The sequence below is a fragment of the Tympanuchus pallidicinctus genome, unplaced genomic scaffold (assembly GCF_026119805.1).
Source record: "Tympanuchus pallidicinctus isolate F22 unplaced genomic scaffold, pur_lepc_1.0 scaffold2, whole genome shotgun sequence".
Taxonomy (NCBI): domain Eukaryota; kingdom Metazoa; phylum Chordata; class Aves; order Galliformes; family Phasianidae; genus Tympanuchus; species Tympanuchus pallidicinctus.
Window position 1 is genome coordinate 52143007 of NW_026294721.1, and position 19063 is coordinate 52162069.

Genomic DNA, 19063 nt, shown 5'->3' on the forward strand with positions numbered 1-19063 from the left:
GAGCTCAGGTGCATGCAATGTACCTGAATGATTAGAAGTATCCACCCCTTCCCAGACCTCTTTTAAGGATTGGCAGTGAAGGTGAGGGCATCTCTTGCCAGAGATCCCTGCCTCTGAGATCACCTGATGCCTCTCAGAGGTAAGCAGATCTTTCCCTTCATTTCTGCATCTGTGGCTTCTTCATTTGGACTTGTTTTCATTTACTGCAGCCAAAGACTCTGTCTTTGCTGCTATTGTTGCCGTACTTTCCATCCTGTAATAGCATTACAGCATGAGTTCTACTTCAATGGTTTTTTGCAGTTCTCTCCTCCATCCCTCCAGGAAGGTGGGGGATGGAGTGTGTAGGTGCCAGGGGGGGTTAAACCACAGCTGGTATTTGCAGAAGGGTATTTCAGTGTGTTTATTTCAGCGATCCTAGAAGCAACTCTTAAAAATAGGGAATATTGACTGTGGATGTTGGTGAATCTCCCAGGCAACTACACAGAGGCTCTTTAGTTACTGTAACAGCAAAGGCATTTTGAGCATGATGGCTGTGCAGAAAATGTACCTTTAGAGAAAGCATGACAGCACAGAACAGTCATGGTATCTCAAATTTTTCTTTAAAGACAGCAGGTTTATTTTGGAAAAAAACTCTTTCAGTTGTTTGCAACTAAAATGAGAAAGATGATCCTTTTGGGTTTTTCTGGTCTGTAACCATTGAATCAGCTGGCCAGAAACCAAAGATGACTTCATTGGAATTTTTGTTTGCGTGAACTTGGCTACAAAGAGTGAGAGTCCCCTCCTTGTTACAAGGAACCACTTGTTAATTGAGCAAGAAGTAATTAAACACAGGTGATTTAAAGACAACTTTAAGTAATACTTTCTAAGTAATGTACTGGCAAGGAAACTCTTAAGAAATGGCAGCTGGGTATTTTGGAAGTGCATTGTGTATGAAATTTAGTAACGTGATTGCAGAGAAACTTGTTATCAGAAGCTCAAGAAAAGGAGTCTGAATCTATTAATGTTTACCCTAATGGTAGTGGGCACACCTGAACACATGGAGAAAAGCATATAGGGAAACCATGATGGAAAGTAGCATTAAATCCCAGCATTCCAGCAATGCTGAAATACAGGTACAAATTAAAATACTTCTTACAATCCTAAAATAATATTCTGAAATCCTAGATCATCTTCCTACTGATAACCAAAGATCAGTAAATTCTTCAACCTCGCATTTTATAAACAGAATAGACCAACCAGCCATAGAGAAACAAAGCTCTGACACAGGTGTATTACATTGTAGTAAAAAATTTAATATGGCAGAAGGGGAAGTAGACAACTACAGTGATCACATAAGCATTACAAAGCATGATCATTTTACATTTTTTGATGAGTCAAATAAGCATATTTCTATATGAGGTATTATCTTGACCAAGGTTCAGCTTCGATTTCCTTTTGTAGCCAGGATTTTATACAGCAAACATACCCAAAACAACTTGAAAGCATCTCCAGTGTAACAGTAGAATATAACAGTAATAGCAATAACATAACTAGTAATACAAATTGTAAAACACAGTTAACTAAACTTGTCATTACTGATGATATATTAAATAATTTAACAGTAAAAATCCCTGTTTTTTTTTTTTTTTAACATTATCTGATTTAAGTATGGAATCATTTGTGCTGGAGAGATGCCTAAGGGCCATCTAGCCCTGCTCTCATCCAATTGAGCAGGCCACCAACAGCTGCATAGTATCACTCTGTCCCCTCCGGCCTTTTGTCATTTGTTCTCCTGAAAGAAACACACAGCCATAGTCTAATGTATACAGTGGTCTTGTCACTCATAAAAAAACTGGAAAAACAATCATTGCAGAAGTTGCAACAAAAATTAATTCTTCTTGCATTCACTGGTGCTGAGAGGTGCAGTTGCCAGCAGTGCTGCTACTTTTTGGTGCTTCCAAAGGGTTTGTGCTTTGGGAGTTAAGCTCATGGAGTGATAACAAGCTGTGACAGCTATGAGACCACTCTTGAATAACTTCAGTTTTTGGAGTAAGACCAGTCAGGAGTCCAACAGGTTGAAGTACTTCACAAGACATCTGTTTCCGGTAGCAAATTCTGGAAGTAGTAGTGATAAAATCTACAGTTGAGAAAGGACTTGCAGCAGGGGCTCTTGGCATAGAAGGAAGGCTCTCTTTGCTGCTGTAGCTTTAGGAAGTCAGGAACTAATCAAATGCATATACAGGAACTTGTTTTTACAACAGAAAATGATCACCTACTTTTTTAAAAAAGGGAATATAACTGGGAGAAAACACCTCTCCTCATGCAATTATCTGAGTGCTGAGCAGCACCAGCCCTCTTTCACTTAACACAGTGAAAGAAGCCACTGAGACAACAGTCATAGCACTTCCTTTTCCCAGAAAAAGGAATCCTGAAGTTATCTGATCTGTCAGCCTTGACATCAGATACCTCTTCAGCAGCTAATGAAGTTGCTCAGAGGTCCAGCCAGTTGAAATTACAGTCTGCCCAGGTAGCCCCATAGCTTTCTCCCTGTCCCACAACCAGACAGCACAAGGGGAGGTGAGAAAATAACACCTGCTGCACTGGGCTCTGCTTTTTCCTTTTCCGAGCTTCCTGAGGTTCCCCCAGCTTGGCATCAAGTTCCTTTTAAGTGGCAGCTTCACCCTCTGGCAGTGCAACTGTTATGGCTTCATGTGCTGCAGGCTATTTCGAGAGACTGAGGGGCACTGGCAAAATTAGAACACAGTAGCATGAAGTGTCCAAGGTGACTGAACCAGAGTAGTGGTCTTATGCAGTCCGAATGGAAAAGGGAGTACTGCTTTTTGTATGCCATTGCTACAGTAAAGCGAGCATAGGGTGGCTGAAGCAGCAGCTCTCAGGCAAAAGCCGCATTTAAATATGACTGCAGAAGAGGCCGCCTCTAAAACCTCCAGCAAAGCAAAGAGCGCTTACCTAGAACTGGCAGAGCAGCAGCAGCGAGACGCTTCCAAACCGCAGGCTGGGTCTGGGGTATTTCCTGTCCTAGAGGCATAGGACTTGCTCCCCTCGAGCAGAAATGATAAGAGAACAGCAAACAGTCTCCTGGGGGACGCAGTTCCGAGCTCGGGTCTGAAAGAAAAGAACCGGAGCATTAACTCAGCTACTCGCCTTCTTTTTATCGGTGCTTCGCTGGCACGATTTTAAAAAGAAGTTTACTTGCAGAGGAAGAAAGGCCATTTCCTTCTCTTTACCAGCCCACGGTAAGACACATCTTACAGTCAGGTAAGATGCCTTTCAGTTAGAGATGGTTCTTGCCTTTAGCCTTTCAGTTAGAGATGGTTCTTGCCTTTAGCCTTTTAGTTAGAGATGGTACTTGCCTTTAGCCTTTCAGTTAGAGATGGTTCTTGCCTTTAGCCTTTCAGTTAGAGATGGTTCTTGCCTTTAGCCTTTCAGTTAGAGATGGTTCTTGCCTTTAGCCTTTCAGTTAGAGATGGTTCTTGCCTTTTGCCTTTCAGTTAGAGATGGTTCTTGCCTTTAGCCTTTCAGTTAGAGATGGTTCTTGCCTTTAGCCTTTCAGTTAGAGATGGTACTTGCCTTTAGCCTTTCAGTTAGAGATGGTACTTGCCTTTAGCCTTTCAGTTAGAGATGGTACTTGCCTTTAGCCTTTCAGTTAGAGATGGTACTTGCCTTTAGCCTTTCAGTTAGAGATGGTACTTGCCTTTAGCCTTTCAGTTAGAGATGGTACTTGCCTTTAGCCTTTCAGTTAGAGATGGTACTTGCCTTTAGCCTTTCAGTTAGAGATGGTACTTGCCTTTAGCCTTTCAGTTAGAGATGGTACTTGCCTTTAGCCTTTCAGTTAGAGATGGTACTTGCCTTTAGCCTTTCAGTTAGAGATGGTACTTGCCTTTAGCCTTTCAGTTAGAGATGGTACTTGCCTTTAGCCTTTCAGTTAGAGATGGTACTTGCCTTTAGCCTTTCAGTTAGAGATGGTACTTGCCTTTAGCCTTTCAGTTAGAGATGGTACTTGCCTTTAGCCTTTCAGTTAGAGATGGTACTTGCCTTTAGCCTTTCAGTTAGAGATGGTACTTGCCTTTAGCCTTTCAGTTAGAGATGGTACTTGCCTTTTGCCTTTCAGTTAGAGATGGTACTTGCCTTTTAGTTAGTTTTCTAGTAAATCAATTTTTCTTCAACTGCAATTCTAAGCTAACTGATAACTGTTTTACATTCAGAAACAGCAGGAAGTTTATCATGGGTAATCCCATGAAAAACTACCTTACATACAATAATTACAGCAGAGGAACTGCACTTACTCTGCTTTCAGAGGTGTTTTTGCGCTTGCTCAAAGACACTTGGAAATGAATTTTCAATTTTCTGTGAAATTTCATAATTTTCACAGAACCCTTCTAAGAAGGCCAAGTGTCTTGCAAGCATTTTTATTTTGCTTTAATGCATTAGTCAGACTTATCAGGGCTTTGAGCATTGGGTTTCAAATACATAAAGCCATAGAGCAAACTTAAACTAACTTTAAAGTACTACTTTCAGTTCCTCCCAGAAGCAGCCACCACCATCCAGGAGCCTCCAGCAGCACTCAGGTATCCCCGCTCCCATCAGGGGGGCCCCCAGATGCCAGGGGGGCGAGGGAGGGAGGGAGGCAGGAGGGAGGCCCCGAGGGGCAGGGAGCAGGGGGAAGGGGGGAGGAGGGAGGGCAGCCCCGGGGGGCAGGGAGGCCCCCGGGGGCCAGGGAGGGAGGAGGGAGGGCGGAGGGAGGGCGGCCCCGGGGGGCGGGGGGAGGAGGAGGGAGGAGAAGGGAGGGCGTCCCCGGGGGCCGGAGGGAGGAGGAGGGAGGAGGGAGAGCGGTGCTGGGGGGGCGGGCCGCCATACGACGAAACCCACCCCCCCTCAAAAAAAAAAAAAAATATATCTCTTTAGAGATAGTGCAAATTTCGCGGTCTAGCAAACAAAAAAAAAATCGAAAAAACCCCCCCCAAACAGTCAGTGACCCCATCACAAACCACAGCCAAAACTAGAATGACCACAGTGCAAACAAGACAGCAAAAAAAAAAACCAAGATGCAAGACAACTACCAAAACTAAGATCACCACAAGACAAGAAAAATAAAGAGAACCAGAAACCAACTACAAAACAAGACAACCAAAAAAAAAAACCAAGATGCAAGACAACTACCAAAACTAAGATCACCACAAGACAAGAAAAATAAAGAGAACCAGAAACCAACTACAAAACACAATCTCAACAGAAAACAAGACAACCAAAAAAAACCAAGATGCAAGACAACTACCAAAACTAAGATCACCACAAGACAAGAAAAATAAAGAGAACCAGAAACCAACTACAAAACAAGACAACCAAAAAAAAAAACCAAGATGCAAGACAACTACCAAAACTAAGATCACCACAAGACAAGAAAAATAAAGAGAACCAGAAACCAACTACAAAACACAATCTCAACAGAAAACAAGACAACCAAAAAAAAAAAACCAAGATGCAACTACCAAAAACACCAAAACTAAGATCACCAGCAACCAACTACAAAATACAACAGAAAACAAGACAGCCAAAAAAAACCCACCAAGACACAACTATCACAGCCCCCCCCCAAAAACCCACTAACTACAATCTCTCCAGCAAACAAGACGCCAAAAAACCCAAGATGCCAAGACGCAACTACCCCAAAGCACAGCCCCCCCAAAAAAACAAGATGACCACAAGCTCAACAGCAAAGACAAAAAAAAAAAAACAAAAACCAAAACTAAGATGACTACGAAATCTCTCCAGCAAACGAGACAGCAAAAAAAAAAAAGCCACCACAAACCAAAACCAAGATAACGATACAATCTCTCCACCTACACTGAACACGACTACCACAATGCTGATGCACCGATACAATCCATCTTTCGCTATGCTGCAAACTTACAGCACCTTACTCGAACAAGACACTCCTTCCTCCACCGCTTCAAAACAAACAGCTTTCATTTCAAATTGCTTCACTTAAGAAAAACGCTGAAAAAATAGAACAAAACCGTAACGCTTACTTGACAGCCTGGTCCAACCGGATGCGCTGCGACGCTGATGGTGCGTGTGACGATGATGATGTGACGCCCGTTACCGTACTTGGGCTAAAAGAAAACAAACGCGAATCGGTAAGAGACGCCGCGACTCCGGCGAGCTGCTCTAAGATATTCCCCACCCCAAAAAACCTAACCGAGACAAGTTCGTGACATCTCAGTCTAGAAATAGCTGTACTAACGAACCCGTCCCAGGAAGAGCAAGCTGCCTAGCTAGCCGAGCAAAAGGTAGCTTGCCTTCCTGTGGCGGATGTATTACTCGCCCGTATCAGCCTCGAACAGCCCCTTCGCGCGTTTAAGGAGCGCCGAGCAAACCCGCTAGAAAACGAACGACTGACTCACCAGTTGCTTGCGAGTCAGGACGCGCGCCGAGCGCGGGAACGGCTGTTACAGTCGTGGCTGAAACAAAACAAAAACGAGTTCACAGGGCTCAACAGGGACCCAGGAAAGGTCACAATAGTCTCACAGCTACCTTTCCTTCAGGGCGGCCGCCGGTCGCTCCCTGCTCGCTCCCACGCCTCGCGGCTCTTCGACGAGTTCCGCGAGGGCAGGGCTGGTGGCCTTCCTCAACGTCGTCAACTGCACCGCAACCTGCGAATCGCAGAGACAGCTCAGGGATGCAGGGCCCCTGAGAGGCCACCGGAGAAGACGCAGCGATCTGGCACCCGGACCCTGAACTCCCACCGTAAGGGCAGTCGCGCTGCGCACGCTGTGCTCGCCGTGCTTCCCGATTCGTCAACCCCGTGCCTCCACGAGGAGCGCGCTAGCGGGGCTGCGAAGGAAGCGCAACGCCGCACAGCCCGCCTGCGCACCCCCGACCGTAAGAGCCGAGTCTGTCTTCCGACGCCCGGCTTACGACTCCATCCCGAGGGCGCTCCGCGCTCGCCTCGCTCTCCGGGTCCATCTGCGCTTTAACGCCACCGGCATCCTCCCGCTGGCCCCAAACCTGCGGAAAGACAACCGCCGCGAACGGCGTCCCGAAGGAGGGCGGCGCCGGCAGCCCTGAGGCCGGGTGGCTCCAGTTCCTGGGCTCTGGGCGCCTGCCTTCTCTTTGTGAAGGAGACTACTCACAGCGAGAATCGGCCACCGTCTCGCGCCCCCTCCAGGGCTGATCCTTGCTTCTAGAGGTCCTGCTGCAGCCCGCCCCCGGCAGGAGAAGAAGATAACTGGAGAAAAAACAAACGAACTCGTTTGTAAGCAGCCCTTGTACGGCTTCTCATTCCCAGCAGACTGAGAGCTGGACCAAGCAGCGCTGCCCCTTCCCAGTCGCCTTCGTCGCTCAGAGTAGGAAGTAGCCTGAAAGCACCCACTAACCCCCCCACAGCCTTCCTCCCAAGGAGGAAAGTGGGAGCAGAGCAGAAGCACCGTGGAGACTTCAATAAAAGCAAAGGGAGCCCACCAATGGCCCTGCATTACCTCCAAAGCAGGCAGGATGCGAGTACATAAGCAGCCACATGCGCTAGCTGGAGGGAAGGAAAAAAAAAAAAAAAAAAAAAAAAAAAAAAGAAAAGCAGAACCATAATATTAAGACAAACTCATGCTGGCTTAAAAAAAAAAAAAAAAAAAAAAAAAACACCAAGGTCAGGGCCTTGCAGCACCGTCCCTGTGCAAGCCTTGGAAAAGCAGGGTAACTGCCTGGCGGCTTCTTGCTAGCGACAGGAAGCTCCGGGAGAAACCGGCAGAGGCTAAAAAGCTTTGGCCGGGTCCTGCCCCGGGCTCCGACTGAGTACGGCTGTGCCCAGACCATCCCAGCCTCACAGCACCTGGAGGTCATTTCTCCATTAGCACTGATGGGCCTCGTTAGGGCCAAGCAGGGAGCATCCAGGCAAGGATGTCCCCTCGGGCATCTAGGCTTGCAGCAGGATGGATGTCTTCTTCCTGTGAAGAATACGGTGGGAAAAATAAAGAAAACAAAGTGAAGGAGGAATGATTCAGGATGAAGCTGCTGCCAGTAGAAGGGGCTGCGGCACCCGCATGGCACCCTTGGGGTGACTCCGGGCACCCTGAAACTGTGTTTGGCCTCAGGGAGCTGAGCAGCTGCCCTGTGCTGATCCACCCCCCCCCCCAAAAAAAAAGAAAAAAAAAACCGCAATGGGAGCTGAACAGCAGCGCCATGCTGAAGCTGAACAGCAGGGGGAACCCGACATCGGCCCCGGAAAAGCCGGGTGGGAGCCCGGCAGCCTTCTAATGGAGGCGCGGGATACCCGGAAGCCCCGGTGCGTGTCGTCCCTGAGTCCCTGGCACTCACAGCCTCCGTAGTTTTCCTGGCGGCGAAGCTGCTCACGGGCTTCCATTGATCCTTGCTGTAAAAGGTACCGCTGCAGTTCTCACGCTGCGACAGATAAGGAAAAACAAAACAGGAACTTAAAACAAACAAACAACCCCTCAAGTTTAAAACCAAACAATCAACCTGAACAGGAACCCACAAAAACAGCATCTTGCAACACTTCTTACCTAAGCAGCACCAGTGCTGGGCTTGAGGGCACAGCCTCATCCTGATCGCCTCTCCATCAAGGCGAGTAGGAGGAACTGCAGCACCCACAACCTTAGAGCTGTGCTTTGCCTCAAGAAATGAAGCAGCAAGCCTGAGCCAACCCCCCCCCCCCCAACCAAGAAGAAGTAGAAACCAGATGAGAGTACCATGATGACACCCCCCACTTCCCCCCCAAAAAAAGAAAGGAGAACCCGAGAACCCAGCTGCAGTTCTAAGCCAGAACCACAAAAAAGCAGATAGAGAGCCCAGCAGCCTCTCAATAGACACAGAGAACCACAAAAGTTCCCCCCATAGCTCTCAAGGGCCTCCAGTGAGGGTTTAAAAGGCTTTGAGGCAGGCCCTGCCCAGGGCTCCCAACAAGGCACAGCTGTGCCCCGGCAGCCCCAGCCCCACAGCACCTGCTTCGTTAGCACAGGCGGGCCTCGTTAGAGCCATCCTGGGATACTGACTACCTAGTTGGTTGCTTCTGCCCTCTCAGCTCTTGAAAATGATAGTTGGCTCTTTGCTTCTCGGGCAAGAGGTTCTTTGGATTTACATTGAGTTTATTCATTTAATTAGAAAAAAAATATAAATGAACCAGTCGCTGAAGGGTCCAATCCTAAGATACGAAGGGACCATTTGGAATAATCAGTAGTGACCTTCAGACAGCTGCATCGCATAGCTCCCTTCCTCACAATAAGTCTCGCTAAAACAGCAGACCCCGATCTCGCTCCGGGTTTGTGTGCCAAGTGACTGATCCAGTTTTGCTAGACAGTGCAGCCTAACAAAACCTGTGTAGCCTAAGAAAAGGCATCATTAGCTGAGTTTTGCTCCAGAAGCAAAGCAAACAAAGCAAGAGCTGAAAACAACCAAAAATGTATCAAGCTGACAAAAAGACATCGTGGGAAGTGGAAGACAATAGAAGCAATGATAACAGCATTGTCTCATGCTTTTGTTACACGAGCAATTGCGGATGCACTGTGCAGTCAGAAGTATTTCAGGTTGCTGTGTATATGTCACCATCACTTCTTTACAAATATATAGATCCTCGCCCACAGAAGCTTTTTTTTTTTTTTAAGTGCAACAATTCTAGATCAAATGGTTTCCATTTCAGCGGCTCAAAGAAAATAGCGCAATCCAGAAATAGTATTAACATCCATGACTGCTCTGGCGGGGATTACTGAAGCGCAGTCATTCTAGCATTTATCAGTATGCAATCTTCATTTCCATAGTCATCTGAATTGGTCTTACTCTGTCTTAACTCGGCCTGACATAGACTATTTGCAAAACTAAGTATAAAGCTGAGTAATCTTGGACAATAATTAAAATAGACACTTACATAGATGCTAGAACTAAACAGCAAATGCTTTTTTTTTTTTTTTTTTTTTTTTTAATAAGTTTATCTGGTATGAAACTGCTGTAACTAACTTCTTTTGAACATTTCCCTGTGGTTTTGTGCATTGTATCGCCAGTCACTGAATCTGAGGCTTTGGTATAAACATAAATTCTCCTCATTGAACGTTCACAGCTCCGGTGAAGATCAGTCTTGGGACATGCAAGGCGTTGTCCAGTAGGGAGCCTACCTGGAACAGCTGAAATAAAAACTTTTCATTTTCCTGCAATGCCAAAGCCATACACTGCAGAAAAAAAACCCTACACAATGTCAGAATGTACATTTTCACTTGCCCATTCCCCTTGTCCTAGCAAACCGGCACATCTGTCAGACCAGAGGCTGCAGAACAAGGCGTGCAGCAGAGTGCCCCGGGGACCTGTGTGGATTTTGGTGCTTGCTGCCAGACTCCCCAATGTTGCAAAATGAGGCCTTTGGCCACACTGCAGTTGTAAGTAAGTTGGAGCCGGGAGGAAAACACCAGAACTGCTCGATGTGCATATGCTCGGGTATGTCAATTTTAGGAGAGTGGTGATGAGAAATACAACAAAAGGCAGGATCAGCCATTCCAGGCAGCTCAGGTTATTTCCACATTGCAAAATACTTTAGGAAATGGGCAATTTTTCTACTAAAGCTTGGAAAAAAAAAGGAAAAAAGAAAAAAGAAAAAAAAGACAGAGCCCACTGGTCACACGGCTTTGTGTCTTTCCTTGGCAATTCGGAAGCAGTTGCTGACTCAGTGGCTGGATTTTGTCTGGGAATTCACTGCATCTCCTCGGTGGCTTTCCCCTGTGCTTGCTCCCTCCGGCCACTTGTGTGTTGATATCCAAACCATGCAGCCCGTTTATGACCACCAGCGAAATCAGTCATCTCAAGTTTTCCTTAATAACAGAGTTTGTTTCTGTGGTTGCGTGGACTTTTAAAAGAAATTATTGGCATTCAACTGAAGCAGTAGCTGCCTGAGTCTGGCTGTTACTGGGGCTACTACTGGCTCCCATGATATGGAAGTCATTTCTTTTTTAACTCTGCAACACACGTGTCCCAGGTTCAAGAAATCCCAGCACTCAGGACTCCATGAGAATGTGCTACTTTACAGACAGTTAACGACTTTTACCTTATGCCTGTTAACTAATGTTAACATATGATTTTGTCAAAGTTGTCACTTAACTTGAAGAGCCACTTTTTGTCCCTGAACTTCTTTCAAGACAGCAGTCGTATCCCCCTCAGCTCCTTTTTGCTGGATTTAACAGACAGATGAAGTTTATTTTCATAAGAGAAACTTCTCATCTTTTTTTCCCTTCATATCCTCTCATTCCAAATCTTTTGCTTTGCCCACAAATAGTGAGAAATACACAGTGGTCCAGATGACACATCCTCATTGCGCCACCTAAAATAAATGATAGTGTTTATTTACAGCATCTGCAGGGAAATCCTCTTCCCCTGCAGGCCTTTTCATGGCTGCCTCCACCGGATTAATGCGCCCGTTTCTCTTTCCTGTCTTCAGTTCACCCAACTGAGAGGAGCCGCTAACAGCTTTGCTGTGTTTGGGTCGTGGTCACCAGATAGGGCTGGCTGGGCTCCAGCTCCCTTTCTAGAGAGATGGACTTGGCCTTTTTGCTTCAGTCCTAGTGGCTCAAAACTTTCCATTATAAGTTGCTGTTTTTATTTGGTTTGCGTGGACCAAACTCAAATGTGTTCAGTATCACATTTTCCTCACTTGCAGACTGCTCGAAGTTGTGGGCTTTTTTCCCCTCCATCTGAGAAAATGAGGAATCAAATACTGAGGAATCATTTGTTTCCGAGGGCACGCCTGTGGAAAATTACTTGTTAACATTAAATTCTTCCATCCGTTTCCTTGAAGAGCTTTACCCCCTGCTTACAGTGGAAAGAAACCTAAAATTATGCAAGTAAACCCTCTCAGGAGGCATCTTTTGCTGTCCCCATGAAAATCTACCCAAATGTAGACTCACATAAATTTCTGAAAATTCCACTTGTTTGCATCCACGAGCACATGTCTCATGCTGCTCTGCAGAGGCTGGGCTCGCACTTTGGGTGGAGAGAAAAGCCTGGGACCTGTTGCCCTGAGGACAACTTACTGCTGCTAATGGCAGAAGTGGCAGTCCGTCTCCTTCCTCCTCCCATTGCCTGTGTCTTTACTAATTCAGTCCAGCACAAGATCCTGAGGTTGACAGGGGTCTTCTGACGCTTTGCCTTAAGGAGGTGAGCACATTTGACTCTTGCAATGAAAATAGTTGCATGATACCTATGCCCAAATAAGGAGTAAAAATGTTTCAGAGTGGAAGTCCTGTATGCCCCTAGGAAATTTTCTCTCAGAAAGTTAAACCTTGATGTATTGGCACCAGGACTGACCACAAGCAGATAGATTCACAGAATCATAGAATGTCTTGGGTTGGAAGGGACCTCGGGGATCATCAAGCTACAAGCCATCTTCTGAATGCAGAGCCACCAACTTCCATAGCGGAGGTGCTCCAGCCCTCCGATCATCTTCCTGGCCCTCCTCTCCAGCAGCTCCCCGTCTTTCTTACACGGGGGCCCCAGACCTGGACACAGTACTTCAGATGGGGCCTCGCTAGGGCAGAGAAGACAGGGACAATCACCATCCTGCCTTCTGGCAACCCCTCTTCTGGTGGAGCCCAGGATACCATTGGCCTTCCAAGCTGCAAGGGCACACTGCTGGCTCATGTTAAGTTTTTCATCCATCTTCTTTGTTGATTTTCCCCTGGAGCCTCAGAGCCTCACGACTGCATTTTCTTAAATACATTGCCCTCAAGAGCCTGTGGAACAGTTATCCGGTGGGAATTGCTTCTGAGTGGGCTGTTGATATTTAAGCCTGTGAAGGTTGAATGTTTTGGGCCTGGGAACACAGACTGCTTTTAAAGGCTGATAGTCCAAAGAAATATGATTGTGCTACATTTATTTTATGGCCGTAATGATGTATGGTTTCTGAATTTTTTTACTAATGCAGAATTTCTTTGCTGATGAAAGGGAAGATGTGGGAAATGCGCTACCTTAGACCAAGATGTTTCATACGATTAGACTTCCCTTCAAGTAAAACTCGGGAGTGATCACTAGGATAGCAGAGACTGATCTATTTTGAATAGCTTCTGTATATAGCATCTGTCTTTGTGACTGTTAATGCTCTTGGTACAAAGTGTTAATGTAGTCCTAAAAGGATTATAGATCTGCAGGAGGGCCTATAATTAGTAAAATATTTGATGAGCCGGTACAGACCTTAAAACAAATTTTTCTCTGAAGCATGTGGAAGTATCACCACTTCCAGTACAGGAGAAAAGCAGAACTTCAGCTTCATGAGCAAAACATTTTGTTGACTGGCTGAATCGGCCTTATCTCCTGTAACTAACACAGAAGGCTGGAGAACTCCAGGGGAAAGGCTCCTTAAAACAAAACAAAACAAAAAATTCTTTTCAGTAAGAGAGTCAATAACTAGAAGTGATACTTGAAGAGAAGTCCATCCTGTATCGGTACGGAAGATGCAAAAGACTCTTTAGCAGCTGAGAACAGCAATGTTCTCAGCTTTCACTCTCAGTTCTCTTTGGCCCTGGAACAGCAAAGACAGGTATGCCTTGCAGGAAGCAGGAAGGTGGGGTTCTGGCCAAAATGCTGGAAGACTGTGTCATAAGGTCTTGTGGATCCTGGTAGGGGAAAAGCAAGGACACTATTGCTGAAGTCTGGAGAGTGTTTGTGGGCCAGATGAAGCATCTACATATAAAAAGTTCATCTGGCCAGAGCAGTAGGACCCAAAGATTAGGTCTGTATACCAAAAAAAGGTGATTGTCCACAAAATGACCTCTGCCAGCGATGTAAATCTTGTGCGTGTGCTTCACTTCGTTCTCACTGTTGCTGCCTTGCCTTGTTTTGAGCTTTGAAAGCAGTTATATCCTTATGCTAATTCCCCAATAAAAAACAAATAAAAATGCCAATAAGAATAGGCAGAGCATGTCAGTGAAATCCTGACTAAATGTGAGTTTTTCTCCCAGCAATATTCATCTTGGGACTTATCTTAGAAATGCATTCTTTCCTTCTTTGATTTTATGTCTATATATGTGTGTGTGTGTGTGTAATTTAGTATGTTCAGCTCCTTGAAGTCAGTGGCGTGACAGTAATAAGCCTTTAAAATGAGGATGGGGACTTTGCAGTTGAGCTCAGGAAACTCTTACTGCTCCTAAGGGACTCTGAGGCAGTGATCGTGAGGGAGACTGACAAGCACGCAGATGAGCTGGGAGCTCTGGCAGAGCAGGTGGGGTGAGGAAATGTAGAAATAGACACAGAGAGATAAATGGGAGGGAGAGAGGAAGGAAAGTCAGTCATACCCTGGGATTTGGAGGTGGTGACAAGAAAACTATATTTGCTGTGACTGTAACTAGTGAGCTGCTGGGACATCTGTCATCCCTACTTTTCAGCTCTATGGAAAATACTGGTAGGGCTGCAAAGTCGTCTTCCCTTTTCAAAATGAAATCATCGAATAGCTGTTTCAGGAAGGATCGTTGTCCACTTTAATCCCATGCATGATCTTTGCCTTTTGCCCTTGGTTTGTTAATTCACTCAGCTGTTTTGTGCACATTTATCAGACATGTAAGAGCCAGGCCAGCGTTTCTCATCCTTATCAAGGATGATACTTTGAGCTCTAAAGAAGTGTACGTGGGCAAAAGGCTTGAAATTTGTACATTGTATTAGCTACTGTTTCTAAAGCGTTAAAATCAGTGGTGCTTTATGGCCCTGTTGTGAACAGGGAAATATAGACTTTTAACTGATGGAGACATTTACCTGCAATGAAATGAGTTATGAAACCGCTAGCACGTTTCTTTATCACAGGACACTGTTGGGAAATTCATTAACAGTTAACCCCCGGTTAAGTGGCAGGTCAGGCAGACAAACCGAGGATTCAATGTAAAGGTCTGTTACCTCTTGCAACAACCTTAGGTACGACTGCTCAGCTGGAGTGCTAGCATAAATCAGCAAGGTCTTGTCAATGTGCTTCCCCTGCTGCGATGTGGGAAAGACAGCATATTGTGGTCTCAGGAGATACAAGACTGGTCAGCAGTTGCTCCGATGAATACTACCAAAGCAAATGACTATTCTGTGTGAATAAGTACAAACTCCCTGTGCATCCACATTAAAATAACTAAGCAATCGGCAGTAAAATATGACTATGCCACGTAGGGAAAATAGTGGTTGTATTTCAAGTGTTCGTGGAAAGGATGCAGATTTACGATAATTCCTTACAGAAAGGCTGAATAAAAAAAGAGGCCAAATGTTTACAAGTAAATTATGTTGCTTGGGAAAAGTATTAGCAACTCATTAAAATACCAGAGAAAAAGTAGTCTGCTTTGCATCTTACCAGATCATGTCTAAAAGCATGCAGAGTTTGTGTTGCATTGAATCACTTGTGTTTTGGAGATGAAGGAAAGGCCTAAAAAGGTACAGCTCTAAAATAAAGAAGAAAGCTCAGCACCTTCCTAACAACTGGCTGCAAATGTTCAGCTTTTACCAAATCCTTTAATTACACAAGCTAGTCTACTAAACGCTGGCAGTCAGTGCTTTGATTCCAGTTAGATCTAGCAGTTGGCACACAGATAAAACTCCTGCTTTACTTGGAGAGTGTTTGTGCAGAAACAGCAAAGTCATTTAAAAGTTTTACCATTTGCTTCCTTCTCTGGACATCTTCTTAGGATGAGTGGACCTTGTATGGTGGCGTTGCTGTGTAAGGAATTGCTTTTCTTTGTTAAATGTACTAGAACGGATTCTGCAGGTGGCCCAATTGCCTCTATGTGGCAAAGTACCTAATAAATTCCTAAGTATTTTGCCTAAATAAAGGCAGGAGAAAGGGGCCCGCAATGAGAGTTCCACCATTCAGGCAAAAACTCAATCCCTAGGTCGCTTGTATCCACACTGTCACTTGAAGGGTTAAATGTTAAGTCCCTCAGTGGCATCCAGAGCTGTTTCAGAAGTTCCACCGCAGCCCAGGAGGGACCTGACTTTGAATTGCTGCTGATCAAATTGAGGCAATCTGTGATCCTTTCCTGCTTCTGCTGGGAAGTTCACAAGGCATGTCATGAAAGGTTATCAGTGTAACTGAACCGGGAGCTGTTGCAGGATGAAACCAGTCAATTTCAAGTAGAAGGACAAAAGGTCAGAGAACTGCAAACCCAATACCGCCACCAGCATCTTGAGTTACGAGGTTACGGTACAGGGGAAAGAGGGGGATGAGGCGTAGCCTAGTAAACACTCAGGCAACTCTCAAAAATAGAAAGTGACATGAATCCCAATGGCAGAAATATGAAGCTACTGTACAGTACATGTTCACCTGCCATTATCACTTACATACGCTGAGAGGGAGGTCAACTGGCTCCAAACTCCTCTCTGAAGCTGAGAGATATTTTTAAACAAATCTAATGCATTGAATTCAAATTAGCAGTAGTAGAGACTCTGGAGCTTGCGAGAGTATTTTGGAAAAGCTTCATTTTGGATAACCGTACTTTGTGGTCACTTGGGCTATATCAGTGTTGATCCAGCAGTATACATTCAAGTACAACTTAGTATGGAAATTAAAGCTTTCCATTTGATCCTATTTTTGGTTAAACTATTGCATATTTCCCTTTCATCTGCAGTATGCCAGAAACCAACTCTTCAAGCAAATGCTTTCAGTCCCCATTCTGTGCTTTTAAAGTGTAGTTCATTCCTAGTGAAAACCCCTCGGTATCTTTGATTCTTGTTTCTCTCATCTAGTACTGCATCAGCAACAATGTGCTGGAGACTGTTGTTTGCTATGGTCATAGATTGTAGGTGTGAGATTTATACTGCTATTACAAGTTGTCTTGAAAACAAATAATGCAGGAGTAAATAGTAACACAGTAAGAACATAGGCTAGAAAGTCTCAGTTTACATTTGACAAGAGAAGAGAAGTCAAATGAAGAAGCTTGGCCGAAGGTATTATTAACTGTTAACTTGTGCAAGCCAGAACCTGAGTTGTATCCAGCTATGGTTCTGAGTAAGTGCAGTGTGCTGGGTTAGTTGGAGTGCCAGTACCTCTTCAGTGCATGTCAACATTGAAACAAGCTGTAAAAAAATAGGCTCTATTTTACAAATAGCTCCAAGGCTTTCAAAACTTAGGAAATCTCCAGAAATCTCTAATCAGACACAACTTTGTTGAAATCTCTGCTTGCAGAGTGAAAAGGTCAGTCTCTGTATTTAAGTTTTACTCTCTTACGCACACTGGACTTGCAAAATCTAGTGAAAAACGTTGAATCCAATAGTTCAAACAAATGTGTTTGTTGGACAGGACGATTTTTGGAACAAAATGTAATTGCCAAACATAGCCAGTGTAGTCAAAATGGAATAAATCAAGTGGAGGGGTGAGGATCTCATTCAAAGACTCCTGTACAGAACAGCATTTCTAAACTTGCTCTTTCTGTCCATGTCTCAATCTTACATGTTTCCAGTTGCAAGCTTTTGGAACTGTTGTGATCAGAAACTTTAATGGTGGTTTTTTTTGTTTGTTTGTTTTTTGTTTTTCTCATATATTTATTTTTTTTCATATAAATAGCCATATATGAAATACGTTCTTATGTATTTGCATTAAGGCAGTTAGCCTGGAGACACAGTTGAGAAGGGGATTACAGTTAGTGTTGGTTACAGTAAGTACAGCTTTGAGCAGATAGGTAGAACCATAGAATTGCTCAGGTTGGAGAAGACCTTAATAAAGATGTTGGTGTTGTTTGGAAGCTGGAGTTGGAAAGATGAGTTGAACGCCAGCAGTGGGAAACTGTACCTTAAGACTCCACATAACAAAGACTGCCCTGAGTACTTGTTTGTGAAGAATAGGGGATGAGATCGAAGCAGGGTGGATTTTCTGGAGTCTGAAAAAAATGGGCACAATTTAACAGTAAGATGAGCAGTCAGTACAGAACACGTCCTGGTAAAAGCTCGTCTATAGTTACCTCAATATTTATATCTCTGCTACAATCATGCCAAACTTTTCCACACTGCTTATCAATTTCCTCAGTCAACAGAGACAAAACATATGTTTAGAACATGTACTGATTCATTTTGGCCTTTTTTTTTTATTTTTTATTTTTATTTTTTTATCATTATTGAAAAACTGCCTGATTGTGTTAATAGTAACTAACTACAAATGATTACTTACGGTTGCTGTCATATGTCCTACCAGGTTTCTCAAGGTTCACTGAGAAATTAAACATCAAACAAACAGCAAAAAAGATTGCAATAGCTAAATGCAACAAACTAAACAATAATTTATGGGGATTCACAGAATAATGCTATTACCTGTGAGGGGTGTTTCTGCTAACCTTTGCTCCCTTTGTTCTATGATTAACCCAAATTATGCATAATCTGGGAAAGGAGCCAGTTTTGGGGGGTTATAAATTCCATTCAATTCATGTAAATGGACCAAGTGAATCAAAAGCTTATTTGTCTTGAACAGCACAGGCACATCACGGATGTTTTGCAGTCCCAACGTGGTGGTTTGAGAAAATCTGATTCAGGGAGAAGAACAAAGAGCAGTGTCACTCATTGTAGGCCATTTTATGTACTTGTTTCTAACTGTGTACTAACTATATGCTTGAGAAAAACAAGCAGATTTCCATATAAATTTAGGTAATCCAAGTAATATATAGTGATTATTGCACATCCTTATTGTTGGTTTTCCTTATACCGAGGGTGTTTGCACTGTACAAATAAAGAAGCAACCTACTTAGAGCTTAGAAAATACCCTCTGTATCTTCTGTATCTTTCAGCCACTCATCCTTCCTGGTCACAGAGAGACACACAGTATGAATTCTATACTTCTATAACTCTATATTTGTATGGCCACTAATTCTATAAACCTACTAGAATGTTATATCATTTCCTATGAATGCCTATGAAAGTTTCTGTGATGGTTTTCTCCTCTCTTTAAAGAAGTTTATGAAGAGCTTTCAGTGGACAGCAGACACAAGTTGGCCTGCAAACTCATGTGGCTCTTTGGGTGGTTGTGGTAATTTGTCAGTTGGTGAGCGGTGCCTGCAGGGGGAGAGGATGTGATCCTTTTGAACTGTGCTGGGAGGTGGTAATGCGTTTTGATACAAAAGGCACCCCCCGC

The 19063-nt window shown here is 44.3% G+C and overlaps 1 protein-coding gene and 4 long non-coding RNA genes across 12 annotated transcripts in view; 1 reads left to right on the forward strand and 4 right to left on the reverse strand.

The window, feature by feature from the left end:
• ETNPPL (ethanolamine-phosphate phospho-lyase) overlaps positions 1 to 19063 on the reverse strand; it is a 339765-nt gene that overhangs the window by 296508 nt on the left and 24194 nt on the right. The gene's annotated exons all lie outside the window — the stretch shown is intronic.
• On the reverse strand, positions 1270 to 6071 carry LOC128080003 (uncharacterized). Of its 2 annotated transcripts, none has more exons than XR_008206415.1 (3): positions 6030 to 6071; positions 2950 to 3078; positions 1270 to 1771 (listed from the first exon to the last, which is right to left on the reverse strand). It is a non-coding gene; the product is annotated as an uncharacterized LOC128080003 (long non-coding RNA). The 2 variants fall into 2 exon arrangements; XR_008206416.1 differs by lacking the exon at positions 1270 to 1771 and adding an exon at positions 2503 to 2723.
• Positions 3078 to 10195, forward strand: LOC128080014 (uncharacterized). Its single transcript, XR_008206436.1, has 3 exons — positions 3078 to 3258; positions 4519 to 4568; positions 9615 to 10195. It is a non-coding gene; the product is annotated as an uncharacterized LOC128080014 (long non-coding RNA).
• On the reverse strand, positions 6087 to 6861 carry LOC128080005 (uncharacterized). 3 transcript variants are annotated; one of them, XR_008206419.1, is made up of 4 exons: positions 6771 to 6861; positions 6535 to 6653; positions 6405 to 6461; positions 6087 to 6113 (listed from the first exon to the last, which is right to left on the reverse strand). It is a non-coding gene; the product is annotated as an uncharacterized LOC128080005 (long non-coding RNA). The 3 variants fall into 3 exon arrangements; XR_008206418.1 differs by lacking the exon at positions 6771 to 6861 and adding an exon at positions 6747 to 6770; XR_008206417.1 differs by lacking the exon at positions 6771 to 6861 and having other exon boundaries at positions 6535 to 6764.
• On the reverse strand, positions 6867 to 18224 carry LOC128080007 (uncharacterized). Of its 5 annotated transcripts, none has more exons than XR_008206425.1 (7): positions 18110 to 18224; positions 17735 to 17822; positions 8517 to 8625; positions 8311 to 8394; positions 7826 to 7940; positions 7479 to 7525; positions 6867 to 7192 (listed from the first exon to the last, which is right to left on the reverse strand). It is a non-coding gene; the product is annotated as an uncharacterized LOC128080007 (long non-coding RNA). The 5 variants fall into 5 exon arrangements; XR_008206422.1 differs by having other exon boundaries at positions 6867 to 7195; XR_008206423.1 differs by having other exon boundaries at positions 6867 to 7228.